Source organism: Tachypleus tridentatus, chromosome 8 (assembly GCF_004210375.1).
Source record: "Tachypleus tridentatus isolate NWPU-2018 chromosome 8, ASM421037v1, whole genome shotgun sequence".
NCBI lineage: Eukaryota > Metazoa > Arthropoda > Merostomata > Xiphosura > Limulidae > Tachypleus > Tachypleus tridentatus.
In genome coordinates this window covers 31,521,612-31,544,251 of record NC_134832.1, presented here as the reverse complement: position 1 = coordinate 31,544,251, position 22,640 = coordinate 31,521,612, and the positions used below count along the sequence as shown (strand labels likewise).

General features: G+C 33.5%; 2 long non-coding RNA genes and 1 other non-coding gene across 7 annotated transcripts in view; all 3 read left to right on the top strand.

Annotated features, from left to right (window-relative positions):
• Positions 1-17,402, top strand: part of LOC143222101 (uncharacterized) — a 49,133-nt gene extending 31,731 nt beyond the window's left edge. Inside the window, exon 2 of the long non-coding RNA XR_013012035.1 lies at positions 17,053-17,402. This is a non-coding gene — a long non-coding RNA (uncharacterized LOC143222101). The remainder of the gene's footprint in view (positions 1-17,052) is intronic.
• Positions 10,976-15,323, top strand: LOC143222099 (uncharacterized). Of its 5 annotated transcripts, none has more exons than XR_013012031.1 (5): positions 10,976-10,990; positions 11,944-11,999; positions 12,115-12,141; positions 14,588-14,670; positions 15,015-15,323. It is a non-coding gene; the product is annotated as an uncharacterized LOC143222099 (long non-coding RNA). The 5 variants fall into 5 exon arrangements; XR_013012033.1 differs by lacking the exon at positions 10,976-10,990 and adding an exon at positions 11,470-11,484; XR_013012030.1 differs by lacking the exon at positions 10,976-10,990 and adding an exon at positions 11,479-11,493.
• A 701-nt stretch (positions 17,403-18,103) lies between the features above and the next one.
• Positions 18,104-18,174, top strand: TRNAG-GCC (transfer RNA glycine (anticodon GCC)). Its single transcript has one exon. It is a non-coding gene; the product is annotated as a tRNA-Gly (tRNA).
• The last annotated feature ends 4,466 nt before the right edge of the window (positions 18,175-22,640 follow it).

Genomic DNA, 22,640 nt, shown 5'->3' with positions numbered 1-22,640 from the left:
CTCAGGGATTAAACCTTAAAAGTTAGCGCTGTAGGTCCCCAAGCTTATGGACGTGCCACGTGGGAAGGGGGAAAGTAATTGGGGGACAAATGAAACAAACAAATTAGTAATGAATGTACTTTATTTATACGACTTCATATAAGATAAAATGATAATAAAATGAATGCAGTATTCATCTGGTAGTGATATCATGAATAAATAAAAATGAACGTACTTTGGCAGCCACTGAAGTATCAGGTCTTTCCATTAGGTTCCAGATAAACTGCTTTCATTGCGCATACTTTTCTTCTTCAAACGTTTTAACTTCTGTTTTAAAAGTAAACCGTTGAACGTCTAAGTCAGTAAAAATTGATTCATTTTTTTCATAGTATTTGCTCATACAGCAAGGCTCCATACAAGTTTCTTTTAACATCCGGTAATCAAAATCGTCAGTGAGCGCCCTCACACAAAGTTCGTCCACCAAATGGAATTTTCCAGTGCGGTAAAAATTAATAATCGAAGTGAATGATGCAGGACTGTGATCAAAGAAAAACTCGTTTTCATGAGGATTATACTCGTCACAGTGTTCTTCAAATTCACCAGGATCTCGGCATAGTCGTAGACGACCTAGTGGATTTGAGGCAAGCGTTTCAAAGTATTCCACATCACTTGATGTGATGGTGTACCTTTACCACTTAAGAGTCTTCAGTGTGTGTATTTAGATTATTTTTATGTTTTTGTTCTTGCTTCTAAAGTGTTTTGGTGTAAATATCTATATCACTGTAATATATTCATTTGTTTTATTTGTACCGTTTTATGCACATGTCCTCAACATATGACGAAATAAATAAATTAATTAAAAAGGCACTCGACTTTCATTTAGAAGTCACTCGTTCAAATCACTACCGTAATTTATAACGGCAAAATTCATTATTATTTTTCAAATGTACTTATTACTATATTTATAACAAATTCTTTGCATATTTGGAAAAACAGGAATACAGTTATGGATTCATTCTGGAATAATATTTGGAATAATGTATATAAAAGCCAGTTGTATTTTGGTAATGCTTTGGTTTGTCTGTGTCTTAGCGATAAAACTATGACCTGATATTGTTGTCTTAAATACGTACGTAAAACTTCGAAGTTTACGAAAGCTGTCTTGAATTCTACTTTTTTCATCGCTTTACCTTTTACTTCATACACACGTTTATCTTGATGAAAACGTTTAGAAGTTCTTGTCGAGTTTCAAAACCATCCAATGTTTTTATTAGGTTTTCGTGAAGTTTGTCAGTTATATTATTACTTTTTAAAAAGTAAAACATGTTTTTCTTTATTTCTCCCAACCGTATTGTCATTAGTCTTAACTAATGATGACATCTCAAATTAATTATTATATTTAAATAATCTTCTTTCGACCTTTAAACCGTAATTTCTAGGTTATATTATGCAATTAGAAAAATACGTCTTGGTACACGTGAAATACCGATGAATTTATGTAACCATCCACTTATCACAGAGCCACTTGAGAAAGACAGCTTCATGAAACAGATAATTTGGGTCTAGTTCAACAGTTTCTGCTGGAACGTTATGGGTAAAGATTTGGGCAACAAGAGTATGTTACTGAAACTATGGTTTCTTTCCATCAGAAATTGTTTATTACTAGCCTTAAGATGAAGAGGTAATTTAATATATATATAAAAGCCACTGTCTATCTTTTGGTAACACATTAAAACTTTGTTAAAAATTTAAAACATCATGTTATACAAAATGATGCCATTAAACTATATGGTGTGCTAAGAAAGTAATAAGCCATTAACCTCATATCTATAGAAAGTAATGAAGACGATTTTTTGAGAAACAAAATTTAATGTAAGAAAAGAAAAATTCATTGTAATTTAGGATTTTTTCTAAACTTTATGGTAGTACAATGTATGATTGTTTTTCTTTTATGATGATGGGGGAAATTTAATAAACAAACTCACTGAACGAAGGGCGAGGACGTTGGTAAAAGAGTAGCCCAAGAGTTGGCGGTGGGTGGTGATGACTAGCTGCCTTCCCTCTAGTCTTACACTGCTAAATTAGGGACGGCTAGCACAGATAGCCCTCGAGTTGCTTTGTGCGAAATTCCAAAACAAACAAACTTGCCAAGAAGATTTGAACATACCATAAAAATATCATCAACCATCAAGAACCACCTATACCCAAAAAATGTTTTATTTTTAAAATACTAGAAAATTAAACAGCATTCACCGTAATATGACAGAAAATCAAGTTGTAATAACATAAATTTAACCTAAATTTAAAAGCTTTCACACAAAATGTTAAAAGTCTATAGAATAGCCAGTTATTTACAATGAAAAAAATTGATAAAAATGCAGACTCGGCGAAACGTTTTAATATAACATAGGCAATTTAATTATGTACTTTTTCATGGGACATAAAAGTCTTAAAACAAATAAATACATAAATTACATGAAGCAGTTTTAAAACTCTCGATTTCGCTCACCATGAAAATATTTCGAAAACAAAAACCATCTTTGAATATTATCGCCACCTAAGTTACTTTAATACCCACCTAGATCTAAACCAAACGTTAGCCTAATATTACTCATCAGTCTATTCTCTTCTATATTTTAGGGTATTATTATACGATCGGAAATGTGTCCAAGCATTAACGTTGTCAACATCTCCCACTGACATCTCTCGTGATACATTGGGTAAAAAACATGACAAAGGCTAAAAAGTTGACAGTTTGAACGTGGCAGAATTGTCGAGCTGCAAAAGCAAGGTCTCTCTCAACGTGCCATCGCTGGTGAGATTGGGCGTAGTAAAACTGCTGTTGCAAATTTCTTAAAAGATCCTGAGAGATACGGAACAAGAATTTCAAGTGGTCGGCCCAAGACAATTTCGCCTGCGTGAGCAAGAGGATTCGATGGGTTGTCCGACAAGACACCAGCCGATCGTCGAACCAGGTTAAGGCCCTTACGGACGCAGAATGCAGCTCAAGAACAATAAGACGGCATCTACGATAGAAAGGCTTTAAAAACCGTAAACGTCTTCAAAGGCCACGCCTCCTTCCACACCACGAAACATCTCGGTTAAACTTTGCTGAGAAGCACCAAACAAGGGACGTAGAAAATTGGTTTTGTTCTCTGATGAGAAAAATTTAACCTGGATGGTCCAGATGGCTTCCAATGTCACTGGCACGATAAGGATATCCCACTGGAGACATTTTCTACATGACACACTGGAGGAGGTTCCATCATGATCTGGGGTGCTTTCTCCTTCCATGGAACAATGGAGCTTCAGGTTATGGAGGGGCGTCAAACAGCAGCTGGCTACATTTGCATATTGGAGAGAGCATCCTTATTGACTGAAGGCCCTCGCTTGTGTGGAAATGACTGGATCTTTCCAGCAGAACAACGCTGCAATCCACAATGCCCGCAGGACAAAGGATCTTTTCATTGCGAATAACGTGATTCTTTTGGACCATCCAGTATGTTCTCCCGAACTGAACCCCACTGAAAATGTTTGAGGTTGGATGGCAAGGGAAGTCTCTAGAAATGGACGTCAATTCCAAACAGTGCATGATCTTCGTGAAGCCATATTCACCACTTGGAATAACATTTCAGCCAACCTTCTGCAAATGCTTATATCGACCATACCAACGCGAATGTTTGTAGTTATTCGCAATAACGGCCGTGCAACTCACTACTGAGACCACTTGTTGGGCATTTTCTACCCTGTTTAGGACTTCTTTTTGGTATAGTCTTAAACTTTTGACCAGCTAGTATTTAGACTAATTTCATAGTGTTCACATTTTCCCTATTACATGCTAAAAAAGGTTTTTATTTTTATTTTTCTTATTTTCATCTTTCGAAGCTCTACTCAAATAAGTGGTTGAGTCTAACAACGCAAAATGCATTTTTTTCTTTATGTTCATTGGCCTTAAGATTTTGGCCAGAAGTGTGTATTATTTCAATGAAACGACAATAAAGAATTCTTTTTTCCCAGTGTTTATGATATATAACTTAGAACAAATCCAATAGAGGTCAAAACAAACACATTTTAGTGCCATCTAGCGAACACTTGTTGCAATATATGATAACGTAAATAAATTTGGATAAATATTTAAAAATACGACGAGAAATTATTTGCCCAAAATAACACTACCAAATGCCTTTTGGATCACAGAGGACGTCCTTTAAACAAGACTACTGATAAAAGTGTGACAAGACTGAGAGAATCAACAATCCACCAATAGCAAACTGTAAGAAATCAGTGATGTCGAGAAAACCCACTTGTAGAGAAATATTTGTTTCTTTGAGAAACAAGTATATTGGAGAAACATGTAGAAAAATGGAAACCAGGTTCAAAGAACATAAAAAGTCACCTTCACACGTTTTCGAACACTGCAAGTCAAATAAACACAACATAAGCATGAAAAACACTGAAATACTAAATAGAGAAACAAACATAAACAAACGCAAAATTAAAGAAGTCTTACTTATACAACAACTTAAACCCAAAATAAACCAATATAAAGGAACGCCTTTATACCTATATTAATATAATAAAATAAAATTATATATTCAAACATCTAACAGCGCCCTCGACATTCCAACACTCAGTTACACAACCCCTTCCAAACATGTGGTCAGCTTCGGTCAGTTACCTCTTTCTTAGTGAACCTGACGATGACCGAAGAAGGTCGAAACGTTGTTCGCTCTTCTATGTAAAATATTTTCTCAACCCAAACGATCAGTTTTTGTATATATATTAAATTGTAAGAAAGACGAAGTATTTAAATTTATCTAAATGTCTACATGACTGATGTGGCTATTTTTCGAGATATTGTCTCCCAACGATCTGTGAATACCCAATAAAATCTATTTCTATGAAACATACAGAAGTCTCGACATATCTTTAAAGTTCATGTTGCCATACCTAGACATACTTTATCTGACGACCGTGCATCTTGAAAATAGCCCTGCAGTGCGATTTCCATTGAAAAATTCCCTGACGTAAGGATATAAATGTCAATGCATACGATCTCTCTCTCTGATACTTTCCAAATCTATCTATTATACCAAGATAATGGTTTCTCAGCGCCCATTTCAACAGTCCAATCACATAGAAATCCATAGGCACTGTGCTCGGTGTGTTGGCTTGTACAGTCATGTGAAAACGTTAGGACACCCAATGAAAGCCTGTGTATTTTTGTAACATTTTTGGATATATATATATATTTAATTTCAATGTTAACAATACTGAGAGATTATAGGAATATAACTAAACAATTAAAACTGAAGAAAAGACTTTTCACGATCTTCTGTAAATGTAATTCTACAAAAATGCATATTCTAACTGAGGAAAAGTTAGGACACCCCTACAATTATTCCCACTTAAAATGGCTCAACTCACACACAGGTGTATCACACCAGGTGCACATGATTAGAAGATCGTTACTCAGCATTTTTAATGAGGCTTGCCCTGTTTAAACCTCAGACATTTAGTTTGGTGTGCTCCTGACTGTTGAAGTGGCAGTGAGAACCATGGTGAGAGCAAAAGAGCTGTCTGAGGCCTTCAGAAAGAAAATTGCAGCAGCTTATGAGTCTGGTAAGGGATTTAAAAAGATTTTGAAATCACCCATTCTACTCTCCGGAAAATAGTCAACACGTGGAGGGCTTTCAAAACAACTGTCAACATGCCCAGTTCTGGTCGTCCAAGCAAGTTTACCCCAAGAACAGGCCGCAAGATGCTGAAAATGTCTCCAAACACCCTATCATGGCTACTTTTGATGTGAAAGTGCATGCCTCTACAATCAGAAAGAGACTGCACAAGTTTAACTTGCATGGGAGGTGTGCAAGTAAGAAACCTTTGCTCTCTAAGAGAAGCATCAAGATCAGACTGAAGTTTGCCAGAGAGAATGTAGACAAAGACCAGAACTTCTGGAATAATGTTCTTTGGACAGATGAGTCCAGAATTGAATTATTTGGACACCAGAACAGAGGACATGTTTGGTGTAAACCAAATACAGCATTCCAGGAAAGGAACCTCACACCAACTGTGAAGCATGGAGGTGGAAGTGTCATGATTTGGGGCTGCTTTGCTGTGGCAGGACCTGGACAGCTCACAACCATAGAATCCACCATGAATTCTGCTGTGTATCAGAGGGTGCTTGAGGATCATGTGAGACCATCTGTAAGAAAATTAAAGCTGAAGCAGAACTGGACCCTGCAACGCGACAATGACCCAAAACATACCAGTAAATCCACCAAGGGCTGGCTGAAAACTAAGAAATGGAGAGTTCTGGAATGGCCGAGTCAAAGCCCAGATCTTAATCCCATTGAGTTGCTGTGGGGTGACTTGAAACGGGTTGTACATGCAAGAAACCCCTCAAACATCTCATAGCTGAAAGAATTCTGCATTGAGGAGTGGGGCAAACATTCTTCAGACCGATGTCAGAGACTGGTATATGGCTACAAGAAGCATCTCACTGTAGTTTTTTCAGCCAAATGGGGTAACACTAGCTATTAGGTGGTAGGGTGTCCTAACTTTTCCTCAGTTAGAATATGCATTTTTGTAGAATTACATTTACAGATCTTGAAAAGTCTTTTCTTCAGTTTTAATTGTTAAGTTATATACCTATAATCTCTCAGTATTGTTAACATTGAGATTAAATATCTATATATCCAAAAATGTTATAAAAATACCCAGGCTTTCACAGGGTGTGTAACTTTTTCACATGACTGTATGTCTTCATACAGAATAGCATGAATACCCATTTCATCCAGCTGCTCAAGGTAGATGATAATTGAATAGGAGGTATGACTGAAAGCCTTATCTTCGGGAAAATATATCATGTTGACCTCATTTCTAGGTTAAAATCCCACTTGGTCAAGTTGAGCACTGTCACGCATAGATGGCTTTTATTAGGGACATTTTTGCCCTTGGATTCTCACATGCTACAAAATTCCATACTGGTGTAAGATTTCTTGTAAATCTACTTTTAGATGGTCCAGGTACTGCACGTTCATTTATATTCTTTTTTCCAGTAATATTAACTACAAGAAATATACCCACGATGGAAATTTTAAATTTCTAATCTAAACACAGCTTTATGATCTGAGAATACGAACAATTTGTGTCAGAAAAAGTTGTCACACAGTTTTCCCAAAATCGATCAGTGTTCATATTATTATGTAATGCCAAACGATGTCAAAATGTATTTATGATACATTCAGTTTCGAGGCAAGTTTATATCAACCGTGGTTGTCACGTAACTTTCTGATTTGCGTATTCTTTTTAAAACCAGATTTTGGAATATTGTGTCTGATTATATGTGAACTTTCTATGCAAAATGAAAAGTAAAAGATTTAAACATAAAAATCAGTAGATACAAATAGTATTAAATGACAAAAGTAGTCTTTATTCATTTTCTTTCTCAATATTGTCCCCTCCAACCAGTAGCTTAGCATTAAACATTAGACTATATAACGTTAAAGTTCGAGATACGATCTCTGCAGTGACCTTTTTTTGTTTGAAATGTTTGTTTTGTTATTGTGCACAAAGCTACACAAAGAGCTATTTATGCTCTGCCCACCCGGTATCTAGAAGTATAAGTGCATCACTGTGTTACTGAGGGCTTTCGTTTGAAATAAGCACTTACCCCTCAACATGTACCTTAGTGCATTATAAAAAAAGTGTAGTACATAATAAAGGGCAATGAATATTCCTTCTCTGACATAATTTCAGTGGTGAGATGATGTTTCTACGAAGGTTCGCTCAAGAGAATACTAAAGTTCAGGACTGGAACAATCGTTCCAGTGAGTCGTTGCTGTATAATTAACAACAAAATAAGTGAATATAAAAGTGTAGTAAAATTATTAACGACGTATATATATATATACACAAACATATTTCAGTATTTCGTATTAATATATCTAATAGCTCGAAACAGACACATCTGCCTAAAACAAGGTATAAGGCTTTTAATACACGTTCTAATTACCTTTAAAATATTTCAATACAAGCAAAATTTGTATTCTTCATTATTGTTATTCTCTCAAGAGGTGGCTCGGCATGAATAGGTGGTTCGGGAGCTCGGCTCGCAATCCGAGAGTCGCGGATTCCAATCCACGTCGCACCAAACACGCTCGTCCTCTCAGTTGTGGGGGTATTATAAAGTAACGGTTACTCCCACTATTCGTTGGTAAAAGGCTCAAGAATCGGCGGTGATGACTCGTTGCCTTCTCTCTAGATTTACACTGCCAAATTAAGGACGGCTAGTGTAGATAGCTCTCGTGTAGGTTTGCGCGAAATTTAAAAAAACAAACGACCTTGTTTATACTTAGGCTAAAGTATTGTTATTACTTCAGTTTTTAAAGTAATAAGCATTTATATTTTTACCGTTGATTCACTTGGTGGGATCAATGTTAATCAGAAAGCTTCATTTTATACATACATTCAGCTTTAATGTTTTCTTTTATATTTATTAATATCATTGCCAACTGAAGCATCCAAAAAATATGAAGTAAGCATCACTACAGTTACGAACATGTTACGCTCTTCTGGGTTCAAAACATGCCGTCCTCGTAGAACTCCATATTTAAAGCTTGTTCATTTAGAAGCATGATTGAGGTATGCAAGAAAGCATGTAGATAAACCTTTTGCTTATTGGAAGAATATTCTTTGGTCAGGCGAGACTAAAATCGAGCTTTTCGGCCACAGTAATGTTCGCAATATTTTCCGTAAGAAGGGGGAACGAAATCTTCTAAAGAACACCGTTCCTACAGTTAAACACGGAGGTGGCTTGATCATGCTATGGAGTTTTATCAGCTCTTCTGGTGTAGGCAGCCTTCACCACGCCAACGGAATCACGAAAAAGAAGAGTATGTTGATATATTAGGCACTTATATCAAGAATGATGCTCGAAACTTGCGGCTTGGGAGTCGTTGAATCTTCCAGCATGACAATGACCCTAAGCACACATCAAAATATGTGCAATCCTGGTTCATCAGCGTCATCCGAAAAGCTTGCAAGAGTTGGAGGCCTTCTGTAAAGAAGAATGGAGGGCGATGAGGAGAGATTGCGCCAAGTAATTCACCTGAAAGGCTACACAACTGACCATTAAAGTAGACGCACGAACACTTTCTGCCTCTCCTATGTTGGTTATTCGTTTATAAACAGTTTATTTGTCGTTCAATTTGCATAAAAATTGATATAGATATGTGTTGGTATAATATTTATAATACACTATGCTTTCATTATCCTAATCGTGATACTTTTAAGTTATGAGGAAAAAACTACTCACGACGCAGGAGTACAAACACTTTCTGTCGTAACTGTATCTATGTTATTAAAAGAGTAACGTTTATACATATGTAAGAATCTTCTTTAAGCCATGCAAAAATTAAATTAGGAAAAGGAAAATACGGATGACATCACCATATATATATATAAAAAGAGAGAAAGAAGCATATATAATACTATACATTGCAGAGAAAAAAGTATTTATGGAATAGATCCCATCTCAGACAGTAGTGTTTTTGTGTTAAACGTTAAACGTCTTGAGTAAATTTTTTTATTTGTTTATAGACACTTATAATACAGGTACAGTCACCCCTGTTGAGTTTTAATACTTACTCTCGATACCTGGGTTTTGTTTGTTTGATTTTAATTTTGCACAAACTACACGAGGAATATCTATGCTAGCCATCCCTAATTTAGCAGTGAAATACTATATGGAAGGCAGCTACTCATCACCATCTACCGCCAACTCTTACGCTATTCTTTCACCAATGAATAGTGGGACTGACCGTCACATTATCACGCCTCCTTAGCTAAAAGGACGACGAGAATTCGAATCCGAGACCTTCGGATTACGAATCTAGCTCCATAACTACTTGGCCATACCAGGCCACCTGGATTTGGAAAACGTCGCCAAAGTCTATGTCTATGTTAGGATCAATCAATTAATTATGTTGTTGTTTTTATCACACTATTGGGCTCAAAATGTCTTTTGTACTATAGAAGTTTGATAGGTATCACGTGTTGTGGAATAGGTTTAATCCACTTAGGTTTAATCTCACAATCAGTGAGGCGCCCCACGCGGCCTACAGATTCGTTCAGAACTCTAACCTTATAGATCAGTAGTTTAAGTAGGTCACTTAACTGTTTTTAATTATTTTAAATACACAACCCTGTCTTTATTATAAACTTCGTGCATTAAAATACAAAATATATCAATAACAAATATGCTTCATGCGTGAAGCACAAGATTGCCCTTTAGTTTTGACAAATTACATTTTTGATGGTAGAGATAAATTTATATCTAATAAATATAGTTTGTTTTGAGTAAAGAATATCTTGTGTTTTGGTGTGTTGTTTGAATACAATAAACGTAAATATATATTCAATAACAAATGATTTGTACCACTGAAATAGTTTGCCTTTGCAGACCTTTGACTTACTCTATTCAATTAATGTAACTGTCCTAACAAGATGTTTGCTCATATTATGATATTCCCATGTGTCATGATATAAAAGACTTTTTAGTGTAGGTATTATTAATTAGTTCATTTCGTGAATAAATATTGTACGATTGTTTAGTTTTTGTTATAAGAGAGTTAAAGCAAGCGGTTATTGGAAGTTGTGTTTGCAACTCATTGATATTGAGAATATAGCAAGCAGACGATTTAGTAATAAACATATAAATAGTATGAGATCAGCGAAATACAGTAAAGAGACAAAGGCAATAGTAGAGGAGTGTAAAAGTCACTGCCAATAAAAAGTTTGGCGCGAAACAACTGCGGTAGAAGTGATAGGCTTAACACTTTTGTTAGAGTAACACTAACAACAGAAAAGGAGAAAATAAGAATCATTTATTTTGTCGAAGCATGATACTAAAGTAATTGAACCAACCTGAGTCCACTTTGACAGAAGGAAGAGAGGACATTTTGAAGTATGAGGACCACACTTACTAGAAGAGCAGTATATGACTGTGGTAACTCTACACAAATTTATAAGTGAATTATACACGGAATACTAGTGCGAAAGAAGCAGAGAAGGCACTATGACTTTCAAACGAGCATAATACTACATGATACATAATTGTGTATAAGGGCCTGTGTGCTTAGTATTTCGTTTGATTATAACATAGTGTTATCAGTCATACAAATTCAAATAATTTACCAGCTCATAATTTTATTAAATATTTTTGACATTGTTTTTGGTACAAAGTACAACTGAAATATATATTTTTATGTTATAATCTATATTTTTTAATATTCTGAGTTAGATGTTTGTATGTTAGAAGTATGCTACTTCGTCATGACGAAAGCTTTAGAACTTTTGCGAAAATTAAATCCTCTGTATAATCCAGTTATTTTATTAAGCATATGGATATAAATTGCAATATAAAATCCAGAATCAGTTAATTATCGAGTTTTTCAATTTGCTGTCAGTATTGCATTTATTTGTTTGTGATTCGATTAGTCAGTGAGTTAGGTAGCGTACTTGTTATCGATCGATTACTGAAAAATAAATTGATAGTTTTTTTAGTAAATTAGGCGTATGTTAATTTCTGTTTTGGTGTAGAAACACAGTTTATGAAGTTAGGCTTAAAAGTAAACGTAATCTACAGCAAACGTTGTAAAATAAAGAAAGAAATTCGTTATCGTAATGTGTACTAAAACTGGCATTATTTTTACAAAATATTCTTAACCTTGCACAACAATAGCACACATTACAACAGTAGTTTAAATATTTAGTTTCTACTTTAAAAAAAAAAAAGTTCTGTAATTAGCTTTCAAATGCTATCTAAACATCAAACTTTTAAAATCAAATTACAAGTATTATATTTTTTAGGGAAATAATATTTACACGTTAACTTTAAAAAAAGGAATTATTTTATTAGTAAAATACGAAAATTCCACTAATGTCATATTTCATTTGCAGTTCTCGCAAGATCACGTACTTTTGAAATTACTCTCTTTTCTTCTGGTGAACCCTAGGTAAGGTAGTGTTTGTGAGAGGCTCTAACGTATTAATATAAAATCAATTTACATCCTTAAAAGTATATTGAATACAGTATTTTGTGTTTATTATTTTATTTATTTTGTTTTTCAGGTTTCACTTTTCACAATGAGAGCGAAGGTATGTATACGTTTTATAAAATTTCTCAAGGCTTAATAAGTTGCCATTCGACTTTAACTTTCAAGCATGCTCTACTTCAAATTTAAATATGGTGATTTTATATGGTACATTTCGTTTATTAATGTTATGTACGTAAGTGAGAAATGATAATTACGTTATTATTAATGTATAGCTAAGTAAATAAGTTTATGAACAAAAAGTATTACTTCAAGCTGGGAAATTTGGGAGAAGAGTGGATTTGGAAAACGGCAGTCTTTTTATAAGATAAACTTTTAGTTTTAAGTTGTAGCTTGTAAAGTTTGAAACATTTGTAATACTAGTATTATAGTAATAAAAGTAAAAATAAATCGTTTTTTTTCAACTTTGAAATTTTCTGGATACTGTTCAATGTCAGTCATCAAAAAATAGTAAATATTAACTCGCTTCACTCAAACACGCTTTTAAGTCATGATATAGAAATATTTGTAAGTAACTTTACATTTAATTAGAAAATATTACGTTCAGAACACTGTCAGTTTTTTAAGAGGTGTTTGGAGTGCAGTGAAATGTCAACTGTATTTGGACAAGTATGGTAATATATCACTGTTTCTGACCTTGATTTTGTATATTACAGAAATGTATGTAGTGTGTTTTCTTATTGACTGATTTGATTTCTTGGTTACCAATAACATGTTCTATCCATGTAGAATCTTGTATCTCTCATTACAAGTTTACCAAGAAATGGTTAAGTGGTAGTTAATTTTAAATAAGTTAGATTATACTGCAGCCCATTATTAAATCTTTTAAATAATTTACACAAGACTGAACTAGTGGTGTTCATATTACTGTTGTTTTCTTAAATTTCTATATTTCTTTCATTACTTTTTTAATAGAGTTTTACTTCCTTTTTTTTCTGTTATTGGAATAGAGCATTTATTTACAATGTTGAGCATTCAGCTCAACACAATTTCCAATTGCATAGTAAATATGAAAAAAAATTATTCTTTTTAAGCAGTTAACAAGACATCATCTTGTCTTTCAAAGAATAGTTTCTTGTTGAATGTGATCCGTTCTATTTATTTTGCATAGTTGGTGACAAATTATGAGAATTACCTAAAAAATTTCTTTATTGGCTCTTAACATGAAAGGGTAGATTTGTAGTTTAAGTAAAAATATTAACAGAAAAATATCCATGTATCTTCATGTTGATTTGTTTGGAATTATTTTGCTAAATAAATCCACCCTATTTAAAGTGAAGTATTAAAATTAAAGGGTTAAATAGTGTATATAAGGTAAGCCTGGTTTGCTTTAGATGCACACTTACCTTGGAGAATTCCTGGTATGTTTTTTCACAAGAAATTTAGTGTTATGTTGGATGAAAAACAAGGAAAAATAACTGCAGCACTTAATTCTTTTAGGTAGGATTAATCTGTGATGTTTTTTCATATGCTGTATTTTGTGTGCTAGCAATAATAATTATCATGTACATCGTTTTATTTTTATTGCCCGTCAAGATCTCTACCAACATATCCTTAAATTGAAATTCTATTAGGTAAGATTAGAGTGAATTAACTTAAGCATTGTCAAATACATCAATCAAAGGGGTTTTGGTGGTCCTGAGTTCAAAACTATAATTAGATCTCAGATTAGTCCAGAGATGGAGTTATAAGTTGAAAGTTTACTTGAAAACCTGGACCATTCTATGAGCCACTAGGGCACAGCTAAAAATGAAGTACTACCTAAAAGGTGCGTTAAAAAAAAAAACCATAAGTGTGGAGGTAACCAATCTGGCAGGCTACAGTTTAGTATACATTTCTTTTTATTCTGTAACAGTTTTGGCAGATGTCTTGTTAAAATTTTGGAATGTCCAATGACTAGGAAGTTTAGATGTGAAATGCATCTGTGGAGCTTGAGAAAGAAATATAACTAATGCCACAAAAGCAATGGAACATTGTCCTCATTTTTATCTTTAAGTGTCACTTGTAAATATAAAATTCTATAACAGTATATAAACTTCTTTGTTTGAGATGCACATTACAAGTAGGTTAACCAAAAGAAAAAGTTTAATTGTGAATATTTGTTACTCTATATAGCATAGGAAATCTTTCATTGAAATTGCAGTGTTAAAGGTATAGGCTGGGTTTAATAAACATTTTGTGGCTACACTTTCATTGACATTCTAAAATATATTCCATCACTTTCATCATATATTATTGGATCACATTTTGTGATAATTAAGGTAATACTGATTCCAAAATGGTTTCTTTTCTACTTAAATTTATACATAAAGTTGATGTGTGTGGACTAAGTGGTTGTTGTAGTAGTATTTAATATTTCCAAGATGCTAATGTTAGATAGCTGTTTGTCACAATGGATTTAAACCATACTTTTTAATATATATCATAATGTTTTTGTATTGTTTCCATTAAGTGTTATCAAGTTTTTATTTGAATGTAATAACTTACAGTGGCGTAAGAAACGTATGAGAAGGTTGAAGCGAAAGAGGAGGAAGATGAGGGAAAGGTCCAAGTAGATTACAACAATCGTTCTGTAAGTAAAAACTAGTCTTTTTAACTGTACTCTGAACTTTATAACTTAATATTTTAATGTCTTTCAGACACTTTTGTGGAAAGAACTGAATACCTTTGTTTAGGTTGATAAAACGTCTTATTTTTCAGTATATATTTTTTTATAATTGAATGACTCCTCATTAAAACTTATTTTTTGATTTCATGGAGTATGGTCTTTGAAGTGATTTTAAAGGTACTACTTGTTCTTTCACTTGGTATTTATTTCCAAAGTTACCTAGCTTTTTGATAATCTGTACATTCTGTTGATTTTTTTGGGTTGAAGACATTATTGTGTACTATTAGAGAATTTTTTTGTCTTTCAAGGTTAAAGGAAGACCTGAAGATGGAAGTATTAGTGCAGTTGTTGGAAGAAGTGATGGCCACATTCGTGGTTCTGATGGAACTGCAACATTCTGCACTGGTTAAGAGTTCTATTCCAGACCAAACTCTTATTTCATACTAGTGTTATTCATTTTCAGTTATCCTTGTATGGTGATAAAATGCCTTTACAACTCATTAAAGGGATTTTACTTTTAAAAGTTGTAAATGTATTTGGTGAGAAATCATTTTTGTAATAATAAACTGACCCTCCAGACAGTTGTCTTGGTTACATACATGGGTCTTGACACATAACTTGGTTTGATTTTTTATAGCATTATTTTGAGTTGGAGGTAATATGTTTTCTAATGTTATCACTTGCTGATGATGTTTTGACCTGCACATGCACATGGTTAAAAATTAATTTTGAGGAGAAAATGCACAAAAAGGTCAGTACCATTGAGAGGTTAATGAAAAACTGTCTTGTGTTAAAACATTTAGACTTAGAATTACATACAAATACCTAAACATGATCACATGGTATATTAATGAGACTTCTGGAAAAAATGATTGAATTGTTTGTGTTTACCAATATTCAAATTCTGCTGTTCCTAGTGTATAAAATCCTTGAATATTGTGCAAAAGCTTTTGACAATTTAGAAATGGACTGAGTGATATGACTTATCAAAGACAGTATAACACTAAAAACTAGGGTTCATTGTTGTGGTAAACTTAGTACAGATAGCCCAGTGTGTAGCTTTGTGCTCAACAAATCAAATTACTGGAATTTTATTGATTCTATACAGTAGTTTGTGAAAATTTAGGACTTTGAATTTGGTGAAACAGGTCTTACTGTGGACGTAATGAACATGGTGATGTTGGAATATTGTTTTTTTACACATTAACTCTTGAAAATCCTTAAGGAACTGGATATATGTGTTAAAATTTTGTTCTTCATACTATTGACAAGTAATTCATTGTAATCATGCTTTGCTAGAATTAAAAGGGTGTTAACATCTTTACAATGCTTTAACCTTTGTTTGAAAAAGATTAGCAATTACTTAACTATGTAGTAATTAACCTAGAAGAAATGTGTAATATAAAAATGCTATTCACTTTTATTGTAAAATTCATTAAATGGAAAAAAGCAAGGTAGTTAACTTATTCTAAACTTACACTGAAATGTGTAAAATGATTTTGATTTTGTAAGTTGAAAATTACCAACCAAAACATAAAAATTTCATCTCCAGATTCTACATCAGTTTGACAACCACTGAAAACAAGCTGGGATTGTTACTGGGGAACATGTAGACTTCGACTGGTCAGGATTTCCTATGCATGTAGATATTTCAATCTGTGATTGAAACTAGGGCTAAATGCAGTAGTGATAATGATAACCTAGCTGGAATTTTGCTGCTGACTTGGTATAAGAATATCATACTTGTATGGGTAAAAATTATCTGGACCTCAGGAGGATTAGAGGCCACCCTTTCACACTGATAATCTTAACAATTGTGTTATGAGAAAAAAAAAGCAGTGGCTGCTACTGCATCAAAACAATTCAAGTTTGCACTGACAACTAAAGTTTGACCAATGACCGCCAGAGTTCCGAAAGCATGCTTTTCGAAAAACTTGAGAGTGTAAAGGTACAAATATTGACGTACCAGCTTATTGTTTCTTGGCAGCAACAACTGGTATTTACACCATTCTGTTTAATGCCACAGGAGGGCTAAAAACAAACGGATACAGCTGTTCTAACTAGTTTGGTCTGTCAGGTTTAACAGCCAACTCTCACTCAGACTACCATTCACTTAGTAACACATGGTATGTGACTGTAATGATACATGAGTGAAAGGCTGGAAATTTTGCTAGTCAGTAGAACATCAGAAGTTGTACAATTAATCTGGGTGAAGTCAATAAGTAAGTTAATGGAAATTTCATTCCAGAAAGTAGGTGGAAAGAAGTACCTCCCAACTTTATCTTGGCATAGATAACTTCAACCCCAATTGAGGTATCAATATATTAGATATAAAAAAGATTGTAGGTGCAAACTAGTTTTGCCCATCCATTGCATGTTGGAAAAGTAGTAGCTTTGGTCGTGTCAGAGATGCAATGTAGTGTGTTGCTATCTGTCTCGTTGAGGGTGAAATGGTATTTGTTGGAAAGTCGTGATGAATTTTTTTTTTTAAATAGTTGTCTCAAGTGGTTCAGACCTACAAAGAATTATGGTGAATCAAATACCTATTGAGTGTTACTTTAAAAATTATTGTATTAAACCAATACTCATAAACAGAATTAATTTTTCGTTATTGAAAATTAAGAATGATTTTACATGACTTGACATCATTTTCAAAAATCTGGTCTTATCAATAAATCGCTCTCATTTTGTGTTGAGTCTGGAGTAAAGAATACTTGAAATAAGTTAATCCATCAAGTTGAAATTTGTTGGAAGTACAAATGGAACATTCCGATCGACAATAAAAATAAATTAATATTCAGAGGTTAAAACAAATGTTAAGCAAAAATAACTGCTCCCCAGTGATGGAAAAGAGTTTAAATTAACCAATCGCTTTGAATTATTTCGTGTATTTAAAAAGGTAAATTGTGTTACGTAGTTCTCTCCTTATCAATAAGTGTTAATACCCATAACATCCGTTATGAGATACATTTGTGTTTCATTCTGAGTTACGTACAATCACCCACAACGTTGTTGAGCGTGTAGCTCATTCTAAGAGTTTTTCTCCAATAACACATGGGAAATTACATTTTTTTAAAGTTACGTCACATTTTGAAATGTGAATAATTCCTAACAATTTAATGTAGGATATCCTGCTTGCGAATTATAATTTGGCATCAACATTTTTCATGTCTCTTTCGGTATTTGGTTTTTAACGAGAAAAATGAACGTTCGGACAGATTACGCATGATTAAACCAAGGGAATAAAGAGAGCGAAGGTGAGTTCACATTTGTAGAGAGAAAACTGGCATGGAAAAGTACGGATACTTAGCAATACACTTGCATAAAATAGTAGGTAGTTTATTAGAGGGAAATGTTGTTATATATTTTATATTACTTGTAAATAATATATTTGACAGCATCGGTGGTTCAGTGGTAGAATGCTCGCCTGCCACGCGGGCGGCCCGGGTTCGATTCCCGGCCGATGCATTTTTAATTCCATTTATAATTTCAATTGATTAGTAAAATTAGTTTCCCAACAACGTTTACTTTATAAGGGCTGTTGGAATAAATAACACTTTATTTATTCATGTTAATTCTATGAGCACTTTTCTCAGAAAACGTTTATAAACATGACATTTATTTAAACTTTATAACACTTGTAATTAGGTTGATTAACATGTTTTGTCATTTAATATTTTTTAACTTTACATCTCATTTCAACATATGTTTATAAGGTGCCACGTACCTATGAAACCTGAAATAAACAAGTTCATAGAAATATGTAGATAACTTTTAAAAAATCTTAATTTCACCAATTTATATCTCGTTTAGCATACTTACCATGAAAATATAAAAACTATTCATAATAGTGTTGATTACGCTATGTAACATAAATTTTGTTCCTGGATAGTATGTGTTATTTTTTAATTACTTATGTTATAAAAGTACAGAAAATAGCCATTATTACCTTCAAACTTTGCTTTTGTGACTAGGAATACGAAATTTACAAATTGACCTATTTTCTATGTAAAAACGGGCAAATTTGCACATTTTCATTGACATAATAAGGTATGAATAAAACAACATATGAACCAAGATTTACAAAAATGTTTAGAAGTGAGTAGTTTTTCGAGATTTGCGTCTGTAAGGTAAATCACTTTCACATATCAGCCCTCAAATATAGTCTTCCATCATGTTTTCGTTATATGCTCCTTGGTAGCGGTGTTCAAAGTTCAGTATATCTTGGTAGAAGTACTCACCTTACTTCTCTGAGTATGTTCCCATGTTTTCCTTGAATTTATCAAGATGAGCATCAAGTATATGGACTTTCAGGGACATCCAGCAGTCCATTTTGCCATAGTTCTTCACCAGAGCTTCAACCAGTTCCACATAATTTTCGGCCTTGTGGTTGACCAAGAAGCCCCAAACCACTGCAACTAAGCTGTCCCAAGCTTTTTTCCTTCCTACTGAGCTTCTTGGGGAATTCTGTGCACTCCAGGATCTTCTTTATTTGTGGTCCAACGAAGAAACTAGCTTTGCCTCAGACATCTTAGGGAAGAAGTCAAAAGTACTTGAAGGCTGCAGACTTCTTATCAAGAGCTGTGACAAATTGTTTCATAAGACCCAATATTATGTGCAATGGTGGGAACAACACCTTCTGGAGGTCCAATAGATATTTAAAATTTAAAAGGTTTAAAATTTATATAATATAAAATCTTACTATTCAAGCAAGCAAAAATTGTCCGTCTCACCTTCTAGAGTTTTCTTGCAGTGCTCGCAGGTAAAATGAGATGCCCAGGGTTTGTCTTTATCCCCGACAATCATACCAAAATATGCATTGTAGGTTTCACACATTTTAGCAGATGCTATCATAGAGTACTTTTTTGCTCTTATCTTGATAAATTGGCCACATGCATAGCAGAATGCGTCTGGAAAATGCTTGCAGCTTCTTGATGCCATCTCTGATAAAATCAGATAGGTCTACGTGTTCACTTAAGGTAGCTAGAACTAAACTGAAGTGGTGAGCTCTTGTATACATATATCACTATGGAAAGTTCTGGAAAATTATTGTAAGTTTTCTATTTACTTTATGCATAAGCAATTGGGAAATAACATATTCTGCCTAGGAATAAGAAAAAATACTTTTTTTATATAGTATAACCAGTGTTGCAGGGCCTAATAAAAGCCTGAACGAGAACATACATTTACAACCTATAAAGAAATGAACGAAAACAGAAGTTGTAGGGGAAGTGTGGTGTGTTAAGTGTGAGAATAAATTATCAACAATCATATCATATTACGCGCTAATACATAATTACGTATGTCAGTTAATTTATAAGGTTAAATGTTCACCATGTGCGGAAAGAGTAATCTGCTCATCACGCAGGCTCTACATACAAATAGGCCAGTGTGATACAGAACAATAATATATATTAACTAACTAATCGGTTAGTATGTTCACTAACGGGCACTTAACCGTGTTATTGTGCACGAAAGATAACTCATGATAGCAATTCATATAATTTGTTGGGTTTTCATAAGAGGGGTTCCCCGTCATACAAGTGTGGTAAGTGCATCATTATTATCATCTCGTCATAGTTTTTTTTTTTTTCATTTATTAAAAGCTAGAATCTCCCTTGTTGGGTAACTTTGGCTAAAGTATCACATTTGAGGAAGATTTGAAACAATTTAAAGTATGCAAGATTTACTTTTCACTTAACTCACTTGTGAAGACTTATTCTTTTATTACTAAACTAGTACAGATATATTGACGATACAATTCCTGGTTTCACATCTACAAAACACACACTTAGGTTCTTTCAATCACGTTAACTCGATAATCCCAAATTTTAGTTCACCTGTGAACCTGAAAAACTAACCAAATAGCATTTCTTAACCTCAAGATCACTAGAAGTGATACCCAATTCAAACCAGAAATCCACAGAAAAATCACCCATACTAAATTATACATTCGCTGGGACTCAGTATATAAAAGAAAACAAAAACCCAACATATTAAGAAACCAAATAAACAGTCACCAAACTATGGTCACCCGACAAATCAACAAAATAAAACAACACTTCATCAACATGAACACGTTTCCTCCAACAAACATGAAAAAAATTATACGTGCACACCTACACCAAGAAACAATAATAAATCCCAAGATATAACAAACTACAAAACCTTGTACTTAAGTTGTATGGCTCCTTTAATTTTGCATTCATGTTTGTTTATTTAGTATTTGGTTGTTTTCTATGGTTATGTTGTGTTTACTTAATTTGCAGTGTTTGAAAACGTGCGAGGGTGATTTTTTGTGTTCTTTGAATCTGGTTTCCATTTTTCTACTTCTTTCTCCAATATAGAAGTCGTGGCAGTTATCACATTGTATTTTATAAATAATGTTGGTGTGGTGTTTGTCAGTGTAGTTTTTACACAGTATAGACCTTAGTTTTGTGCCTGGTTTTTGAATAAATTTGGTATTAACTGGAATGTTATATTTTATTACTAGTTTTTCCCTATTTTTATTTTTTTCTGCTGATGTCGGGAATGTATGGTTTCGCGATTTTTTAAATCGTGGGGTATATTTACTTTTGTTAGTTGATTTGGCCAAGGGCATTATAACAATCGAATACACCCACTAAAAACATCCTTTTTTGTTTTCATTCATTAAAGATACCAGTTTTTATAAAGTTTGTATATTGACTCCATTTTAGTGAACTCAATCAAACTTCGAAAAGTAACGAACCCATACTTTGAATTTCTTTATCGTATCTTACTTGACAACTCTACAACAATTTTAAGCTCCAGTGCATACCTCATCAGAGCAACATGCTGTTTGCAATGTGTATGCGATTACGACCCACTTAAGTGCGAAAACGCAAGCATGGTTAAATAAAACGTCAGGAAAAAAAAAAAAGTAATTTTCTGAAAAAAACGTGAAACCGTGAACACGTAAAGTACAATCGAGTCGGAATTACAACAATGAACTTTGTGTCTGTAAAGTCACATCGGGCTATCTGTTGAGCCCACCGAGGGGAATCGAACCCCTGATTTTAGCGTTATAAATCCGGAAACTTACCGCTGTACTAGCAGAGGGCATCAACTTTTAGGTCAGAATACAGCAGAGCTGATAAAGAGTATATAGCACGTTAATAATTATTATATAATTTTTAAAAACTTTTCAGTACATCCTTATAATCGTGAAAAAGTAGCCAGTTATTTGTCTTGACTTTAAATGCGACTAAAAATCCAAAAATCAACTTTCAATTAACATGTACGTATTGTATATTTGCCTATTAGCGAGTAAAGAACTTAAATTATACTCGTTAAAAATCATTGACTTACTGCATAAAAAAAAATCACGCTTGTTATTACAAATAAAACATAACAGAAAAACCACGACATACAGGGGAAATAAAACCATAACCGGACCCCAGAGGCATTAAATTATTAGGCCCATTTTTCATCTTATTTATTAACTTCTGATGATTTTTTTCGTAACGAATATTTCGGTAAGAAATTTCTTTATGAATCCATGAAAATGCGGTAGCCATCTTATATTACAGTAGGCCTACAAGTCTTATAATTCAATAATAACCGAGAGTAGCGTTAAACATATAATGTGGCAAAAATTATTAATTATAATTACGTGTATTGTTTTATTCATCCCTGTATATCAAGTTTATTTCGAAAGAAATTCAAACACGACGTATTTTGCGAATAAATAGAGATAAAGATATTTTAATTTTTCTACAGTCAGTGCACAATTATAAATAAAAAAGAAGCTGAATTATTATACAAACTACCACTTTGTTTTAAACGCCTCAATCGTACTTACACAAGTCAAATATACCAACTGCCAGACCCCTCTCCTCAACCTTGCTTGAATTAAATGAGCCAATGGATTATGTTTGTTTGTTTCTTATTTTTGAATTTCGAGCAAAGCTACA